General features: G+C 42.4%; 1 protein-coding gene across 4 annotated transcripts in view; it reads right to left on the bottom strand.

Moving 5' to 3' along the window:
* Nucleotides 1-20,857, bottom strand: part of LUZP2 (leucine zipper protein 2) — a 385,213-nt gene that overhangs the window by 63,794 nt on the left and 300,562 nt on the right. The window lies entirely within an intron of this gene.

The following is a 20,857-nucleotide window of genomic DNA, read 5'->3' on the forward strand; positions in this document are numbered from 1 at the left end:
TATGCTATTTAGTTATTTCTTTATCTTAGGATAAAAACAGGAAGAGTGAGAGAGAAAGAAAGACAGAGGGAAGAGGGGAGGGAGAGGGAGAGGGAGAGGAAGAGGGAGAGAAAGAGAGAGAGACAGAAGGAGAGAGAGGGAGAGATGTGGGGGCCAGGCAGTGTTGCACCTGGTTAAGCACGCACATTACAATGCACAAGGTCCAGGGTTCAAGCCCCTGGTCCCCACCTGCGTGTGTGTGTGTGTGTGTGTGTGTGTGTGTGTGTGTGTGTGTGTGTGTGTGACACAGAGCTACAAGTGTCTCTCTCCCTTCCCCTCTCAGTTTCTCTCTGCCTTTATCCAATATTAAGTAAATCAAAATAAAAAAGCAATTTATCGTGCTGCATGCTTGTCATGCTGCTTCACCACTGGAGATGCTTCCCACTCTGTGGGTGGGGACTGGGGGCTTGAACCCAGATCCTTGCACAGTGCAACATGTGTGCTCTACTGGGTACACCCCAACATGCCCCCCCATCACATTGCTTGTCTGGGGTCTGAATACAGCAGAGTCATGAATCTCTTCAGTCCATTTTCCTTACACAAGTGTCCCAGTGCTCTCACTTTCCTAATGTGTATCCACACTGCCCTCACATGGTTTCTTTAATTTTTCCTTTTGCTGCATGAGGGTGTGGCATCTGTATGGTACTGATGCTCCTGGGGCAACAGCCCAGTTCTTTCTTTTCTTTTTTTATATTTATTTATTTTCCCTTTCGTTGCTCTTGTTGTTTAACATTGTTGTGTTTATTGATGTCCTTGTTGCTGGATAGGACAGAGAGAAATGGAGAGAGGAGGGGAAGCCAGAGAGGGGGAGAGAAAGACAGACACCTGCAGACCTGCTTCACTGCCTGTGAAGCGACTTTCCTGTAGGTGGGGAGCCGGGGGCTCGAACTGGAATCCTTACACTGGTACTTACACTTTGTGCCACCGTGTGCTTAACCTGCTGAACTCCCAGGTCAGTTCTCTCTATCTAGGGAGAGAGACAGAGAGAAAGGGAGGCACAGGACAGTGCCCCCACCCAAGCCCCATGATCTATCCAGCTGCGGTGAGTGGCATGGAGTTCCCACATGGCCATATAGTGCAGGGAGCCAATGCAGGGTGTTCACACATGGCAGGATGCCTGCCCTCTCAGCTAAATGGTTTTCTGGCGCTTCAAAGAACCATTTAACATTGTACATGGTGCAGGACTCAGCACTAACACTTGCCCTGAAGGAGTTCTTCAAAGAACTCCAGTTCTTCTTTGGGACCTCACAAGAGAACTCTCCTGCCATTCTTATGGGAATGATCTCACCAAGTATCTGGCCCTTAAATCTCACTGCAATTGACCTAGATTCATAGACAAGTGTTTATTATTTCCGACATGAAAGGCATCTGCCTTACCCATCTAAAACCTGTCTGATCATAGCCCCTTTTTATACTAGCAGCTTTGTTGGTGTGCTAGGAAGAAAGTTCCTAGACTCCTCTTTGACAAGGAGAGTAAAAGAGAGTTATAAAGTGTGGAAAACCCATAGGGTTTTGACTTGATGCTGTCTCTACAGAAGCAAACAATGTCACGGCAATACAGAAATGACTCTAAAGAGAGTCGCTTTGATTGATAAGCACTGTTAGCACACTGAACAAAATATATGCAGAGTGAATGAATAAATGAATGGGTGAATATATCAAATATAAGAGTTCTTTATTCCGAATTCCCACTTGAGTTCAGACATTTTTTTTTCTTGTTCTATTTTCCTGTCATGCAATGAGGGGTATAACTGCCTGGGTTTGAAAGAATTCTTTGTTTAATCTTTCTTCTTTAGTTAAGAATTGAAATTCTAAAACAAAAAAAGAGCTCATTTGGACTCTCAATGCCATGAAACATGTTATAGAAATAAGGAGTTTCTCTTGATTCACTCAAAAGTGGTGTCTTTCACCAATAGTTAAACTATTCTTACAATGAAGCGTATGGTTAAAGTTTTCAAAGAGAACGTAGTGTAGATAGTTGACATTAGTGTAGAAGCCAAGAGGCGACACTCTACAACAAGGAATGGACAGTTATATTCTAGCTGGACGTATTTTCAGACTGCAGTTTAAACAACACCCCCTCCACTTCCCTGTTCTGTTCTGTTCACATCTATACACAATAATATTGACTTATACAACAGTTACCTTCTAACAAAACAGTTCTTTTTTTTCCCCTTTGGGTAATTGATTTATTGCCTTTTGACCTAGAGATAATTAGGAAGAGACCAAAAAGACTGATTTCATATTTGACAACTTTGCATGTTATACAACCGAGTGGGAGTCATGATGTCATAATCTATTAATGTCCATAGACAAATCAATGCATTAAGGAGACTCTTCTTCTTCTTCTAGCGTTTGCCCTTCTTCCGTAGCCAGTCAACAGCGTCAGGTTGAGCCTGATGTAAAGTTTCGAGACCTCCTTTGAATCTGGAGAGGTGGCAGTCGTTGACTATGTGGGTCATAGTCTGTCTGGAGCCGAAGGGGCAGTTCGGGTCGTCTCTGGCTCCCCAGTGATGGAACATAGCGGCGCACCGGCCATGGCCTGTTCGATAGCGATTGAGGAGGGCCCAATCATAACGTGCCAGGTCAAAGCCGGGTTGACGCTTGCAGGGGTCTGTGATGAGGTGTTTGTTCTTGACCTCAGCTGACTGCCAACTCTGTTTCCAAGAGACTGGAACAGAGAAGTTCAGTGTAGGCGTAGGGGACCAGATTGGGTGACGAGACGTCAAGCGTTGGACAGGGTGGGCGAAGATATCCGCGTACATTGGCAGGTCCAGTCGAGCGTAGACGTGGGAAATGAACTTAGATGATGCCGCATCCCGACGAATATCTGGCGGGGCGATGTTGCTAAGAACTGGCAGCCATGGAACCGGGGTGGAACTGATGGTTCCAGAAATTATCCTCATGGAGGAATATAATTTGGAATCGACCAAGTGGACATGAGGGCTACGGAACCATACTGGGGCATAGTATTCTGCAGTGGAATAGCATAATGCCAGAGAGGATGATCATAGTGTGGAAGCACTCGCGCCCCATGAGGAGTTGGCCAGTCTTGCAATGATGTGATTCCTCGCGCCCACCTTTGCTGCAGTTTTTATGAGATGTTCGTGAAATGACAGGGTGCGATCGAGAGTAACGCCAAGATAGACTGGCTGGGCTTCATGCCGGATTCTCGTATCGCCAAGGAGACTCTAATAGAAAAGCAGTCAGGTGGCAGGAGGAACTGAACCAGTCAACATCTCAATATCTGTTTCTGTGGGCCTTGGATACTCCTTGGCAATTTCAAGCATGTGGAAGGGCCCAAATTCATTCCCCATCACTAGGGCAAAAAATGAATCATGAAACTATCTGGGCCTCAGATAAGTCAAAGACAAATTCACTTGAACACCCTTCTGCTACTTTTCTCCAGTGAGGAGGTGGTAGAGAAATCAGTCATCAGAACACTGCTACGCTTGAACACTGTTCAAGGGCACTTGGATAGTGTCAGGGAAGATGATTCATCACCATGGAAAGCGATGGCCACATCACTGTGAGAGCTGTTGGTTACTCTGTGCATGTACAGTAATGTCTCCACAAGTCAAGTGGTCTTTGTCCAGGGCTTAAAAATGAGATCATTTCATAATTTTGAAGTATACCCCAAACTTGGCATAATTAACTGTACTTACACACCAAGGAGTCAATAATGACACACAAGAGTGTCTGGCCAAGGGCCCTACTCAGATGTTGTGAGGTAGCCTGCTGTCAGGAACAGCAAAGAACTCTCAAGAGAGACAACTAATTCCCAGAGAATCCCCCAGATCTACCATCTCCACCTACTATTATAGACCATACACTCTGAATTGTCCAAACCTGTGCCCAGCACCACTACTGCAAAGTTCTTTAATTCTTATTACAATAAGCCCCTTTGGGCATAATAAATCATCATCTAAAAGCCTTTATGATAACCCTCCTCACAGTCATCCCTTGGTGTTTTGTGAGGACCTTGGAATTCAACAAGGTCCTGGCTCAACTGTCAGTCATGGGTCCCCAAAGATGTTCCGGGCTCTAATGCCCAAGTCAGTTCTACCTCATGTCTTCCCTTCCTGGTTTTTAGGTCTGCAGTTCATTTCTCACTCGACATGAGGACATACTATAATTCTGATTTTTTTTTTTTTAATTTCCAGGGTTATTGCTGGGACTCAATACTGACACTACTAATGCATTTTCACTTTTTCTTTCTTTCTTTTCCTTTTTTTTTATTTTGATAGGGCAAAAGAAACTGAAAGGAGTGGGACAGATAGACATGGAGAGAGAGAGGAAGACACACACAGAGAGAGAGAGAGAGAGAGAAACCTGCAGAGCTGCTTCACTGATACTGAAGTTTCCTACCCCTGACCCTGTAAGTGAAAAACAGAGGCTTGAACCTGGTTTTCCCATGGTCTGTTTAGTCCATGTTGTCCTTTCTTCTATATCAACATTAACTCATCAAAGAAGAGGAAAGAAAACAGGAAAGCAAAGACATTTCCTTCAATGACACAGCATGGGATATAGGGCAGTCAACTGAAATCACCACATCCCACAGTCAGAGGCAAAGGAAGCTGGGAAATGTTTGCTCTGGGTGTCAGTTTGAGAGACAGACCTAGTTTCTTTTCTGAATGAAGAAAACAGCTATTAAAGGAAAAAAGATGTCACTTTTGTTTTGTCATAGTCGGTCACTTTTCTCTCACACATGTCAGAAACTGACTCTTAATTCTTTGATTTATTTATTTTTAAATTATCTGTATTTACTGGATAGATACCACCAGAAATGGAGAGAGGAGGGGCTGGTAGAGAGGGAGAGAGACAGAGAGACACCTGCAGCCCTGCTTCACCACTTCTGAGGCTTTCCCCCTGTGGGTGGGGACCCTGGGCTTGAGCCCTGCCCTTATGCACTGTAACATGTGCACTCAACCTGGTGCACCACTACCTGCCCCCCTGAATCTTAGTTCTTACAAGAGGAGATGAAACATGCAAATAACAAAGCCTCAGTACTCGTTAATTATCAGAACTCAGAGGAAACAGGGTTTCAGTGGAAAATACCTCACCAAAAGTCACACACTACGAATCTACAGGTATAAGTAATCACTGGTCCTTGTCCCAAGCCACTTATTATCCATCTAGTAAAGAAAAAATAAGAAAGAAAAAAAAAAGGAAGAAAGTAAGGAAGAAAGAAAGGGAACAAAACTCAAAATGAATGGTTTAGGGCAATATTTATCACACTGGAGTTCTAAAATCACCTACAGAATAATCTAGTATTTTTTAATTTTTATGACAAATGAGAACTCTGGTTTCTGCTCTTAAAGGGGCACACTTCTGTTAGGTGACTAGCAAGATGCAGCAGTTCTGGTTAACAGACCAGCAACCCACATGCACTCTTAGATCAAGAACTTAAGCCATCCCACTCAGCACTTGAGAAGTATACTTAGAACTTCACCCGACCCAAGGTCCAGCATGGCTTTCCACCTTCCTGCCACATCCTCAAGTAATGAGGGTGGAAGCATTGCCCCAGTAACCCCCAGCTTCCTAAGTCTCAGCTTTGCCATCTCCAACCAGCAGGATTCTCCTGGCAGCATCTCTCCTTAGCGTCTGTAATTTATCCCACTGAAAGAGCCCATCTAGCAAGTTTGCATGGTGCAAGTAATATCTCAGGTTAAAGAGAAAGGAGCAACAGACACAGTAGTTCCTGCTTCTGGCACTCATCTCAGAGCATCACACCCTGTAGACACAACTCACACTGTGGAGACCAGTGGCTGGGCCTCCATGCTACCATTCTGACTTGGCATATAAAAAAAAAAGATTTTCCATTTACTCTTCTTTCCTTCTAATTATGCTGCTCAATAGTTTGAAAAAAAATCACTTAAGGAAGTTATGAATAGATGCAGGATTCTATAATCACTAAATGCCATTTCATATTCAAAATTTGGAAAGACCTATAATTTCTCTAAACTTTGTGCCCACACTCGATTCCCTTGTGGTGAGCCTGCTGGAGTCTGTACTTTTAGACCCAACTCTAGGGCTTCAAAGGCTCAGAATCTTTGAGTGAGCTGTCAACACATCTGTCTTAATTGCATTTCCATCTGCTCATGCTGTGTGCACCTGTACTTGGCTGATTAGACAAGAACAAGGTGAAATGTATTCTGATACCATCTTTTTTAGTCAAAAGCAAGCATTTCTCAATTTTTTAAAAAAAAATTAAGAAAGCCCTAGAGGGAATATGCAAATCATGGGACAGAATTCACAGTGTTTTAGTCCTGCCTCCTATTTACAAACTGTCCCGATGGACATATCCTTCCTGTGATGTTTCTGAACCTGGGATTCTCCACTTGTCATTATGTCATTTGTTTGGTTCTTCACTCTGTAGCTATGACTATAAACAATGGCTGGCCAAGCGCTCTGTGAATATGAAAGTGCTATTGACGTAGATTCACATGTCGTGGGGGTTAAAGCATAAACCAAATTTTACAGAGCGTAGGATTCTTCTTTTTAATGACAGAGACAGAGAGAAATGAGAAAGAGGAGGTGAGGATGAGCGAGCAAGCTAGAGAGAGACATGCACAACATACTTCACAGTGGAGGACTCATACAATATAGGGTTTAGTTGTTCATCAAAAAGCCACATATGGCAAGTCCATATCCTTAAATTCCTCTCCGTGTTGGTGAGGAGACAATTGGGCCAGGAGAGAGAAAAGATTAATAGGTAATTAACTTTTTTTTAAATTTTCTTTCTTTTTTTAAAATATTTATTTTATTTATTTATTCCCTTTTGTTGCCCTTGTTGTTTTTTTTTATTGTTGTAGTTATTATTGTTGTTGTCGTTGTTGGATAGGACAGAGAGAAATGGAGAGAGGAGGGGAAGACATAGAGGAGGAAAGAAAGATAGACACCTGCAGACCTGCTTCACCGCCTGTGAAGCGACTCCCCTGCAGGTGGGGAGCCGGGGTTCAAATGGGGATCCTTATGCTGGTCCTTGTGCTTTGCGCCACCTGCGCTTAACCCACTGTGCTACAGCCCGACTCCTGGTAATTAACATTTTTAATGTACTGGTTAATCCTCCAAAATGTTTTAAATCTTCTAAAATGGATTAATGACTGCCCCTACTAAGCTGTTCCAGCCAGGCCAGGGGACATAGTGCTCAGACCAGTAAATGCAGCTGATCTGCAGCAAACAGAGCAAACAAATTCAGCATGAAATCACTGGTGATGCACAAGTTCCCACAATCAGTAGGAACCAGAGTACAAAGCATATTGGAGGGAAGAAGCATCCCTGGCTGTAGACTCACACTGGGAGACTTTCCAGCAAATGTACCTCATGACAAAGAAGACCTTGGAAATGATACAAGTTCGCCCTATGTAAAGAATTGATAGTGTAGACATATATGGGGAAACATTGATGGTGTAAACTTACATGGGGAGACACTGATGGTGGAGTTTTTATATGGGAGAGACATTGATGGTGTAGACATATGGGGAAGGTAGTGGGGTGTAGACTTATATGGGGAGGCATGGATGTTGTTGACTTATGTGGGGAAGTCTGAACACATGAGAAGGCATTGAATGAACTGTACACTGCTTATAGCAAGTAGGCAGTGGGAGGAGAGGGGAGAAGTGCCCCCAGATAAGAAGATGAAGAGAAAAGAAAGGAGGGAATCATGAAGAATAGAAAGAAAGTAGTCCAGGAACCCAGCATCTGTAGTTAGCATGGGTAAGAAATGAAGAGGCCATAGTATAGAGACCTGAGTATTAGTGTTGGGCTAACTTACTCCTGAGGTAATTCCATAGCACACTGACATAAAACTCACCCAAACTATGGATGAGCCAAGTCAAAGAAAGGTCTGCACTGACCTCATAAAGTTTTGAATTACAGATTCTCTACAGACAATATTAAATCTCACTTTGGATTCTAATGAATCCTTGCAATAGAGAGTGGTAATAATGCTATATCAAATGTGAAAAACCTGAAAAAGCTCATTGTATTTATGTATTGTCTTCAAATTTTGGGTCTACTCTCTTCCCTAATTCAGCTACCTAGTCCTCTGCCCAGACAATACTTTTAGTCCACTTGCATGTTAGCTATCAAGCTCAGGCAAAAAATGACTAAAGTCATGGGCCCCTAGGAACATACGTAAAATAGACTTGCTGGCTTGCTTTCACCCTATGATCCTTATTATCACCTGCTCTACTCCTATTTTTTGGTTTCTGTTCATTAAACATTCTGCCCCACTTTATATCGTGCTGCCTTTCAGTCACCAAGTTTCAGACACTACTATGATTCCATCCCAACTTCCCTGGACAGATAACCATGGCAGTGTGTCCCAGGATCTCACCTACCCAGAGCCCAACCCAACTAGGGAAAGACAGAGAAACAGGCTGGGGTGTAGATCCACCTGCTAATGCCAATGTCCAGAGGAAAAGCAATTACAGAAGCCAGAACTTCCATCTTCTGCACCACATAAAGAAAGTGGGTCTATACTCCCAGAGGGGGAGAAATGTTAGGGGTGAGATGACCAGAGGGCTCCTTCAGGACCCAGAAAGAGAAGAGGAAAGAGAGAGAGAGAGAGAGAGAGAGAGAGAGAGAGAGAGAAGGAATGGCATTCAGAAGTAACTTTTTTCTTTCTTTTTAAAATTTTTTAAATTATCTTTATTATTGGATAGAGAGAGCCAGAATTTGAGAGGGAAGGTGGTGATAGGAAGAGAGAAAGAGAGACACCTGCAATACTGCTTCACCACTCCTGAAGCTTTCCCCCTGCAGGTGGGGGCTGGGAGCTCAAACCAGGGTCTTTGCACATTGTAACATGTGCACTTAACTAGGTGCACCACCACCTGGTCCCAACATTCAGAAGTAGTTGTAGGTATAGATGTGACTTAGAAAGGAAGAAAAGGCAGGACAATTGAAAAAAAATGGAAACACACACAAACACACACACACACACACACACACACACACACACACACACACACACAGTCTATATATGGCCAAATATAGACAGATAATAGTAGAAATAATACCCAACCCATGTCTGCAACCTTGGGAGAACTAGTATAGCTTCCAATGGAAGGGTTTGGGACACAGAACTCTGGTGGTGGGAATGATGCAGAACTGTACCCTTGGTACCTTATATTGTGTTAAATCAACATTAAGTCACTCATAAAATAAAAATTAAATAAAATATAATAGTCAAGGAGAAATATCTTAAGAATATGTTATACTTGGTAATTTGTGATAGAGACTAAAATAAACCAAATTTCATGGGTAATTTCTGGATTAGCAGTGTATAAAGGCAGAGATTTTTAGGATATCCTAAGGAATTTTCTGTAATTCCTTCAATATAGTTATTATTATTTTTTTAAATACTGTATTAATGAGAAAGATAGAAGGAAAATAAAGAACCAGTCATCACTCTGGCACATGTGCTGCCGGGGATTGAATTCAGGACCTCATGCTTGAGAGTTCAGTGTTTTCTCCACTGCACTATCTCCCTGACCAGTCAATATAGTTTTTAATAATAACTTTAAAAGATAGGCTTTTTGAATGCCAATAACTGAAACAGACATTTACTATATTACAAAAAATTGTATGTGGGTGTGTATGTAGGTATATGTGTGTGTGTGTGTGTGTATGAGTGTTTGTGAAGCAGCTGCTGTGCTCACAGATTTTCCAAGACATGGGATGTTTGTAGATCAAAGCTGGAAAGAAAAAAAAAAAAAAAGGCCCCACAGGAATTCCAGAGGCTGGGCAGAGAAGCAAGAGCTAAGATCCTACTGCAGCTACTAGCATGGGCCCTTTAAAACGATATAGATGAGTATGCCTCTATCTGCATCTTTTTCTGTCCAGTCTTAGTATCTTTAGCTGAGTTTCTTCTAAGTACCAGACATTCTGATTAGCACTGCTAATCGGAATATGAAGATGGATGAGGAAGGGCACCAGAGGGGCCAGGTGGTGGTGCACCTGGCTAAGTGCACACATTACAGTGCACAAGGACCCGGGTTTAAGCAAATCCTCGTCCCCACGTGCAGAGGGAAAGCTTCAGGAGTGGTGAAGCAGGGCTGCAAGTGTCTCTCTGTTTCTCTCCCTCTCCATCTCCCCCTCCCCTCTCAACTTCTGGCTGTCTCGATCCAATAATAAATAAAGAGAATTAAATTTTTTTTTTTAAAAAAGGAAGGATACCTGTCTTCATAAACAATATACACCAATACAGAGATTGAACACACTGTCTTACTGATGGAATACATCCATTGACTAGTATCAACTAATTCTTTTGTTTTTTTTAATCGCCAGGGTTATTGTGGGTTATTGCTGGGTCTTAGCGCAAGACTCCAGTATCCATGGGGATTTTTTTTTCCTGTTTCTTTCATTTATTTATTTATTTATTTATTTTCCCTTTTGATGCCCTTGTTTTTTATTGTTGTTGTAGTTATTATTGTTGTTGTTACTGATGTCTTCGTTGTTAGATAGCACATAGAGAAATAGAGAGGGGATGGGAAGACAGAGAGGGGGAGAAAAAGATAGACACCTGCAGGTCTGCTTCACTGCTTGTGAAGTGACTCTCCTGCAGGTAGGGATCCCGGGGCTCAAACCAGGATCCTTAGGCCAGTCCTTGTCTTAGCACCACCTGCACTTAACCCACTTCGCTACCACCGAACTCCCTCTTTCTTGTTTTATAGAAGTAAGAGACAGAGAGGAAGAGAGAGTTGGGGAGACACCTGCAGGCCTGCTCTACCCTTCGTGAAGCTTCTCCCCCTGCAGGCAGACACTGTGGATGTCAGCCCCCTTCCTCACTGTAACATGAGCCCTTTACCAAGTGATCCGACATTTTTGGCCCATCACATAGGATTTCAAGAGTCAAACAAACAAACAAACAAACAAACACAGAGAACTGACGTTTCTGAGAGCCCTACGTCTGTAGGGAGAAGCTTCATGAATAGATGAGTAGCACTGCAGGTCCCTGTGTGTCTCCCCTTTCCCTCTTGACTTCCATCTCTACTCAATAGATACTAATGTATTAGACAAACATAGAAAAGATTACAACTTGGACATGAACTGCTTATGGACTAAAATATCAGCTGAAATGTAGAGCTTAGTCAGGTAAGTCAAGTAAAGGCAGGGAGGAGTGTTCGAGGTAACAAAAGGAGGGAACTCAGCCTTCAAAAGCATACAGAACCCTGGCCAGGGATGAAACACACAGGTAAGACCACATGCTATGTAACAATAATGCCTGAGTTCCATAACTGATAAAGTATTTGCTGAAAGTGTGATCTGATCTCAAGCTCACCCCCCCCCGTCTCCACCCTAAAATAACTAGGTTTACTTCCATAAAAGCAATTGGTTTTACATCATAGAAGAGTGAAGCAAAATGTTGATGGTACTGTAATTTCCTTGTTTCTAACCAAACAAATACCATCTCACACCCTGTAATTTATGCCATCTTCTCTTTTGTGTTGTCAGTATTTGTGGGGCAGAGATTTGAATCTACCTTTTCATCAACCATCTGATTGGATCTCATGACTTTAAAGCAATGACCTTGTCACAGGGTGAAAAGAGCTTCCATTGCTGAGCTACTAGATTTCAAGGATGTAAAAGAGAGGAGAGATAGAGAGATAGATAGATAGGTAGGGAGAGAAAGAGAGAGAGAGAGAGAGAGAGAGAGAGAGAGAGAAGAGAGAATGGCCCACTGTTGAGGAATTTGCTCTTCCTGATGGTGACCTAAGTGAACTAGGGGACAGAATCATAATCAGCACATGGCTGGCATCAACTTGACATCAAGTCAAGAGCACAGGACAGTCATATGCAAATCACCAGGGATGGGGGCTGTAGGAAGTTACTGAAATGAGTGTCTGGAGGAAATCACCCTCCTCTCCTGCCTATCTTCTACTGTATCCTGCTGCTGTTCCCCAGGGCCACAAGTGTAGGGGCTGAACACTTCAAACCACACTTCAGTACTGGGGCCCACCATCATGGCTACCCATGGCCCATCTTTGCCCCTTGGCGTGTACTGCCTCCATGGTTCTCACGTACCTACATACACCTGCAGTGTAATAAATGTCCTGTTCATTAACCCCCAGCAGAGCCACCAGAAGACTGTCCTTTCTCATTACTATTCTGAATGCCGCTGAATTCGTGGGTGACTGCCACCTGCACTTCTGTGCTTTTGATTTTGTCCTTATTCCTTTCTCCTCATTAAGATGACAATCAAGCTTCAATTCTCAACCTTAAGAATACTGACAAAAGACATTGTGAATATGCTGGATCAGCATCCAGTGGTAGAAGAGACAGAGGCAGAAAGTTTCATAGGAACCAGGGGACACTACCAGGAGTATATGATACCAAAGCTTAAAACCCACGGGAGGTGGCTGGGGTGGGGCAGGGGGAGGGATAATTCACTCTAAATGTCACACATTTGAGATTCAAGCAGGTGCTTAATATTGACATAGCACTTGTTGTAATCCATCCTAGATCATTCTGCTTTCCTCAAATCACAGTAGGTCAAGGAGCTGGAATAGTTGTGCTAGAAGCTGTTTATTCAATAAATTGCTACACAAGGTTTAATCAGAAATTTGGGGCCTTGGTTGATTAGAACATACAATATAGCCTCTAGATGGAAAAATCCTCTGAGAGTTTCTCTTAAGAGAGGGTGATTGCAGATTCATTACACATTCTTGTTTATTGATATTTAATTGAGGTCCTGTATCAAAATCAGGAAATATGGAAACACCTTGAAATTTAATTTTCTGTTTGATTTATTTTGGACAGAGGCAAAAAGAAATTCAGAGAAATGGGGAAGATAGAAAAAGTGACACCTGCAGCACTGCTTCACCCACCCATGAAGCTTCCCCCCTGCAGGTGGGAAATAGAGGCTTGAACCCGAGTCTTTGTGTATTGTAATGTGTGCACTCAAGCAAATGCACCACCACTCAGGCAATCACCTTGCCATATTTTTAAAAAATATTTTATTTATTCATGAAGAATGTTAAATGCTAGGGAGAGAGAAAGAGAGAGTGAGAGAGATTGAGAGAGGGAACCCGACATTACTCTGGTACATGTGCTGCCAGGGATTGAGCTCCAGACCTCACTCTTGAAAGTCCCACACTTTATCCACGGAGTCACCTCCTGGACCACCCCACCTTGACATTTTTAGAAGATCAACGTGATTCATTGCACTGCAGTTTAACAAGTACTGACACAGAAGAATAAAATAATAGATACAAGCCTTCTTCCCTCTGATCCTGTGTGAAAGATGCAGGACGTCTAAGATAAGAAAAAAACAGAGTATCTGGGAATTCCTAGCCCTGACAACTTGCCCCAAGTTCTGTGGTGATGAACAAGCATGGAAAAAACACCAAGAGTTGCAGAGCTACTCAGCATTAGAGCAGGACACCTGTTTGCCCAGTGCTGCCACATGTCAGAACTAAGAATGCTCAAATGAACCAGTATCCTAGTGGTTGTTCTGATCAACATAGAATAATAGAGATGGTGTTGGATTCTCCAGCACAAGGTCTCCAGCACAGTGCAAGCCATCAAGTGTGTTCCAGTGAGTTCCAGTTCTCCAGCTCAACCTCTCCTCTCCTTTCCCGTCTTTCTCTGTCTCCCTCACTGACAGACACACCTTCAACAATTAATAATTGCAAAGGTTTGAATAATTGAAGCATTTATTAAAACATTACTAGCAAGGAGATTCAGTGAGCTTATGGCCTATTTCAACACTTCAATGTGTTTAACCATCATTACAAGAGAGGTTGAATTACTATTATCTTTGAGTCAAAAACATCAGGGCACAATATCAAGACCTGAATGACTAAAATGGAGGAGACAGAGAAGTAGCTTCTCAGAAAGATACAAAACATTTAAAAAATACTTATTTGAAATGGTGTCAGGAGCAAAAATCTGACAGTATCCAAAAATGGTCTTTAGCTCAGATAATCACTGAAGTGAAAAATTACACCTGGTAATTGCACCTGGTAAGCTCTCTTATCCTCTCATTTCTCCCCACCTGCTCCCCCACCCACATACAAGAGAACAGGAGAGGAGGAGGGACTTCTGACTAATAAAAAGAATGTGTCCCTTTATCCTTTGGTAGGAATCTTCTCTTTTATTTATCATCCTCAAGAGAAAGATGACAAGGTAAGGGCCATAATTTATACTCTTATTTCTAAACTGGGTTGCCTCGTACTTTTTTCAAAGACTTTTTCAAGCCAAATTGCCTCACTAAGCTTTCATTGGTGTCCTGTTTCTTGGAAATAGACCTTAAGAACAAAATTTATCCCATTAGCAGGAGCTAAACACAGCAGTATGCCCTTAAAAGACTTCCAGATTCTTTTCCTTTCAATCTTCTGAGACTTTTGACAACATCATCTTCTCATTACTCTCAACGTTTCTCAATGTATATTTCCTCACTAATTGGAATCTTCCCAAATTCCACATCTAGCAAAATGGTCCCAGTTTTCCAAAGGCTTTCTCAGTGATGCTGACAAGGGAACCTTCTTCTCCCACTGGTCAGCTTGTTAAGGAACTCTATTAATAACCAAGATGTCTGAAGCTGAGGCGGGTGGAGGAGGAGCAGGCCAGGAGCTGAGATCTTTCTGATAATTCTGGCCCCAATCAAAGGGACGGTACAAGTTTATACAGGGGGTGTAGGCTGGAGAGCAAAAAGCTTCATTAGGGAAACAGAGGCTGTAAGGTTAAGGGGTGGGACTTGAACCCCATGGCTCAGGGTCTGGTTGCCTGACCAGGTTACTGTTATCTTTCCTGAGGAGCTGTGTCTGGGAAAGCTTAGCCTCAGCATAAGATACACCACGGGGGGAGGAGGGGGTGCCTCTTAGGAGGGCAGAAGCTAGTCAGGGTCATGATAAGCAATTAAAGACAAAGAATGGAGGTAAACTTGGTTACTACAGATACAGGTTGGCACATCCGCTTTTATTTCTATATATTACTATATATATATATATATATATATACACTATATAGAAATATATTACTATATATATATATATAGTAATATATAGTATATATTACTATATACTATATATATATAGTAATATATAGTATATATTACTATATACTATATATATATAGTAATATATTTCTATATATTACTTTCTGCACCCTCTGCTCTGAGTTGGGTTCTACTCGGGAAAGAAAGAAAGAAAGAAAGAAAGAAAGAAAGAAAGAAAGAAAGGAAGGAAGGAAGGAAGAAAGAAAGAAAGAAAGAAAGAAAGAAAGAAAGAAAGAAAGAAAAGAGAAGCCTATCTTCCATTCACAAACAGCCTGGGTGGCAGAGTTTTCTAGCTTCCTATTAAAGTCCTTTGCATTTGGCAATAGGTCTTTTATTTCTCCCCAAGGCTCCTGCTGAGGCGATCTATACAGGGAGACAGAGTGGAGCTGCAGGACATCATTTCAAATTCCTTCTACTCTAGGTGTTAGTATATCTACAAATAAGACATACTCTCCCCCACCTCCAGGGATAAAGCAACTCTGCCTCCAGGCAGTCACTAACGTTGCCTGGAAAACCACTGTACAACCTCAAAAAAAAAAGTCTTATCTTTAAAGAGCCTGTCTGTACAGGCTAGGGGAAAAAAAAAGTAATAGCCACAGGCCCTTTGGAATATAACTAAAATATGCCTACTAGCTATCTACAAAATGAGTATCCCCCCAACTCTTCATCTGCACTATTCCAGCATTTAAGTTCACAATTGATCAACAATTTGTTTGGCCTTGTATGTTAACTCTCTTTTTAGCCACCAGGTTCCAGATGCCAGCAGGATGCCAACCAGACTTCCCTGGGCAGACAATACCACCAGTGTGTCCTAGAGCTCCACTTCCCCAGAGCCCTGCCCCACTAGGGAAAGAGAGAGACAGGGTGGGAGTATGGATAAACCTGTCAACGCCCATGTTCAGTGGGGAAGCAATCACAGAAGCCAGACCTTCCACCCTCTGCACCCCATAATGTCCCTGGGCCCATGCTCCCAGAGGGATAAAGAATAGGAAAGCTATCAGGGGAGGGGGTGGGATATGGAGTTCTGGTGGTGGGAATTGTGTGGAGTTGTACCCCTCTTATCCTTTGGTTTTGTCAATGTTTTCTTTTTATAAATAAATAAAAATAAAGAGCCTGTACCTCTACATGTCATTAGAATTCTTCAAAAAATAAGAAGGCAAAATCAACTAGATACTTTGCATTCCTGGGTGGGAGCAAGACTCAGATGATAAAACTCAGTGTCAGAAAGAAGGAAACGATATTTTTTTAAAAGAAGACTCCCCAAAGTGAACAACAGATAGCTTTATTTATTTATTCGTTTGTTTTTGAGAATATGATGTTTCCTTTTATTAAATGAAGAAACAGAGGAGAGTTCATGATTTTGTAACATAAAATAAAAAAACATCATGGGGGTGGTGAGGGGGGAGGAGAGAGCACAGATATTTAAACTCAGAGACAGCAAATGTCCTAATGAACTCTAAGAATCAAGCAAACAGACAAAAAATAGATTTATTAAAGCCAGTTTAGGTACAGGGGATTGGAAGGAAGTACTTCTTCCTGCAAATGATTTTAGATTTTTGTATCTCAGGGACTAATAAATACAATGATGCTATAGGTTCTCTCTCCAAAAACAAACAAATAAATCCTTAAGCCTACTTGAAGAATCTTCAAAGAAATGTAGGGAGCTAGAGAAAGGACCTGAGTCTTTGTGTAAGTATGGATTCAGTACTTGCTAGGGGACATGGCAGCAGACACATTTTTAAAAAATAAATCAATCTTTATTTTTTTAAAAAAAAATTATTATCTTTATTTATTGGATAGAGACAGCTAGAAATCAAGAGGGAAGGGGGTGATAGAGAGAGGCAGAGAGACACCTGCAACACTGCTTCATTACTTGCAAAGCTTTCCCCCTGCAGGTGGGGACAGGAGGCTCAAATCTGGGTCCTTGCGCATTGTAATATGTGCACTCAACAAGGTGCACCACCACCCGGCCCCATCAGACATAATTTTAAGAGAGATGGATTCATAAAGGTTTATATGAAACCCCAGCAGCTACAGTGGTCATTTTTACTTAAAAAACACAAGATTTTATTATTTTTATTTTTTAATTATCTTTGTTTATTGGACAGAGACAGCCAGAAATCGAGAGGGGGAGAAGGGATATAGAAAGGGAAAGAGACAGAGAGACACCTGCAGTTCTGCTGCACCACTTGGAAAGTGAACAAGTCCTGGCCCTCTCAACTTACATTGAAAATGGATTCCAGAAGAATTTAAAGACGGGTCCGGTGCTGTCTTTGTTGATCTCACAGCAGCCTATGACACGGTCTGGCACCGTGGTCTCCTAGTCAAGATCTCAAGATGCCTGCCTCCATGGGTGGCCAACACTATATCATTTCTTCTCCAAAACAGAAGATTCCGGGTGCATCTGGGTGACAAGTCTAGCAGATGAAGACTTGTCTCAAGTGGCCTCCCCCAGGGCTCTGTTCTGGCTCCTACGCTATTCAATATTTACATCAATGACCTCCCAGAAACTTCTTCAAGGAAGTTCATCTACTCCGATGACATCTGCTGTGCAACTCAGGCATCCAAGTTCGACATCCTCGAGGAAACACTCATGAAAGACATGTCTCTGATATCTGATTACTGTAAAAAATGGCGACTAATCCCTAGCACTGCAAAAAACGGTATCATCTGTTTTCCATCTACACCATGCCTCGGCCTCGCGTGAGCTTAATGTGCAGCTTGGCGATACGAGAATCCGGCATGAAGCCCAGCCAGTCTATCTTGGCATTACTCTCGATCGCACTCTGTCATTTCACAAACATCTCATAAAAACTGCAGCAAAGGTGGGCGCAAGGAATCACATCATTGCAAGACTGGCCAGCTCCTCATGGGGCGCGAGCGCTTCCACACTACGATCATCCTCTCTGGCATTATGCTATTCCACTGCAGAATACTGTGCCCCAGTATGGTTCCGTAGCCCCCATGTCCACTTGGTCGATTCCAAATTATATTCCTCCATGAGGATCATTTCTGGAACCATCCGTTCCACCCCGGTTCCATGGCTGCCAGTTCTTAGCAACATCGCCCCGCCAGATATTCGTCGGGATGCGGCATCATCTAAGTTCATTTCCCGCGTCTACGCTCGACTGGACCTGCCAATGTACGCGGATATCTTCGCCCACCCTGTCCAATGCTTGACGTCTCGTCACCCAATCTGGTCCCCTACGCCTACACTGAACTTCTCTGTTCCAGTCTCTTGGAAACAGAGCTGGCAGTCAGCTGAGGTCAAGAACAAACACCTCATCACAGACCCCTGCAAGCGTCAACCCGGCTTTGACCTAGCACATTATGATTGGGCCCTCCTCAATCGCTATCGAACAGGCCATGGCCGGTGCGCCGCTATGTTCCATCACTGGGGAGCCAGAGACGACCCGAACTGCCCCTGCGGCTCCAGACAGACTATGACCCACATAGTCAACGACTGCCACCTCTCCAGATTCAAAGGAGGTCTCGAAACTTTACATCAGGCTCAACCTGACGCTGTTGACTGGCTATGGAAGAAGGGCAAACGCTAGAAGAAGAACTTGGAAAGCTTTCCCCCTGCGGGTGGGGGCTGGGTGCTTGAACCAGAGTCCTTGCGCACTGTAACATGTGTGCTGTAACATGTGCACTCAACCAGGTACACCACCACCACCATCGGCCCCTCAACACAAGATTTTGAAATAAGCTGTAAGTATGGGAAAGAGACTGACTGTTGGACTGTTTAGTAACTTTAAATATAAAATGGACTATTCGGGGCAGGGGAGACAGCATAATAGTTCTGCCAGTGGCTTTTCATGCCTGAGGCTCTGAAGTCCCAACTTCAGTCACCTACACCATCATAATGACGATCTCTCTTTCTCTCTCTCTCTCTCTCTCTCTCTCTCTCTCTCAATCATTAAAATGCAATGCATTTTAAAAATACACAAATGGACTATCTTATGGGATTTACACAGGTTAGCAGAGAATATACTTCCAGGCCCTAAAGTATTACAGGTCAGGGTCAGGCAGTGGCATACTCAGAATAGACATATTACAGTTCACAAGGATCCGGGTTCAAGTCACTGGTTCCCACCTGCAGGGCTAAAGCTTCCAGAGCAGTGGGGCAAGGCTGGAGCTGTTTCTCTTCCTCTCATCATCTCTGTCTGCCTCGTCTCAATTTCTCTATCTCTATCCTATAAATAAATTAATACTAATTACTTAATCACTACCTTCCCAATTGCTTAGGATTGCTTCACAATCCTAAGAATTCTTTTTTTTTAATTTTTAAAATATTTATTTATTTTCCCTTTTGTTGCCGTTTGATTTTTTTCATTGTTGTAGTTATTATTGATGTCATCGTTGTTAGTTGTTAGGACAGAGAGAAATGGAGAGAGATGGGGAAGACAGAGAGGGGGAGAGAAAGATAAACACCTGCAGACCTGCTTCACCACCTGTGAAGCGACTTCCCTGCAGGTGGGGAGGGAGCTGGGGGCTTGAACTGAGATTCTTTACCCTGATCCTTGTGCTTAGAGCCACCTGGGCTTAACCCGCTGCACTACCCCCCAACTCCCAATCCTAAAAATTCTAAGAGGCCTTGTGCTATGATGGACAGAGAAGGAAGCAAGTGAGGAGATAAGGACAATTCTAGGATGCTTTCACTCGTGTGTGGGATACAGAAAAATGAACACAGGAATGTGGGGGGAAAAAGTCAGCCTCTATCTAAGACTGTGAGAGAACTAGAGTGTTTATGGGGCTGGGGGGGGCACAAATCTCTGGTGATGGGAGGTGTGAGAAAAAAAAAACACCAAAAACTATACTGGAAAGCATTACTCAGTAAAGAAAAACAAATTTAAAAGTATGCTAGAGATTTATGAAAGAGAGAGAGAGAGAGAGAGAGGATTTTCATCTAGAAAGGAGCAGCGCCAAGATTCCACATAAGCAATACACCACTGATCTCGAGACACCAAGGTATCACCTCTTCTGTTTCCCAGTCTTACTGATAAGTAAACTTTCAGCACTTTTACTATTAAATCTGTGGGAAAGAATTTTGAGACAGTGTAGACAGCTGTGGAATAGTAATCATTTCACTCTAATCATCTTTTCCAACATTCCAAAAATGTTCATATTAGTTTTGGGTTAAAATTGCTGGGGAGAATTCATTCATTATCTTCTGAATACTTTTACAAGATTAAGGAAATTTATTCTTAATAGCTTTTGGTAAACTTATTAAGGAAATTTATTCTTAATAGCTTTTGGTAAACTTATTTCTAAATTCAAGTTATTTATTTTTGTCATTTTGGGATAGGTTCTAAATAAAGCTAAGTTGCAGACTTGAAAGATTAAGATTATACCAACTGATTGTATCTTTTCAATAAGATTTGCAATACTCTGAACCTACAGATTTGTGTAAGTATTAAATTGTTATGCAACTTTTGGAGAGCATTACATTAAAAAAAATCACTATGATAAAGACAGAAAAAAAGAAAGTAATATGGGAGAGAGACAGAGAGATACCAGCAGCGAGCCCCTTTACTTGTGAAGCTTACCCTTGCAGGTGGGGATTGGGGACTTGAACCTGGGTCCTCAGGCATGCTAACTCCCGCAATTTACTGGTTGTGCCACGCCCTCTCCATTTCATCATTTTTATATATGAATGTGTTTCTCTCTGCACTCCTAAAGCCTTACGCTAATGTGAATCAATAAAGTTGTTTTAAAAGAATAAATTTTTATTATGTATTTTTCTGACAGTGTGTTAGTTTGAAATACTTAAAAAATAATGTCCTTATAAATAATAAAATAAATGTATTTATA

This window comes from Erinaceus europaeus, chromosome 17 (assembly GCF_950295315.1).
Source record: "Erinaceus europaeus chromosome 17, mEriEur2.1, whole genome shotgun sequence".
In the NCBI taxonomy this organism is placed as follows: domain Eukaryota; kingdom Metazoa; phylum Chordata; class Mammalia; order Eulipotyphla; family Erinaceidae; genus Erinaceus; species Erinaceus europaeus.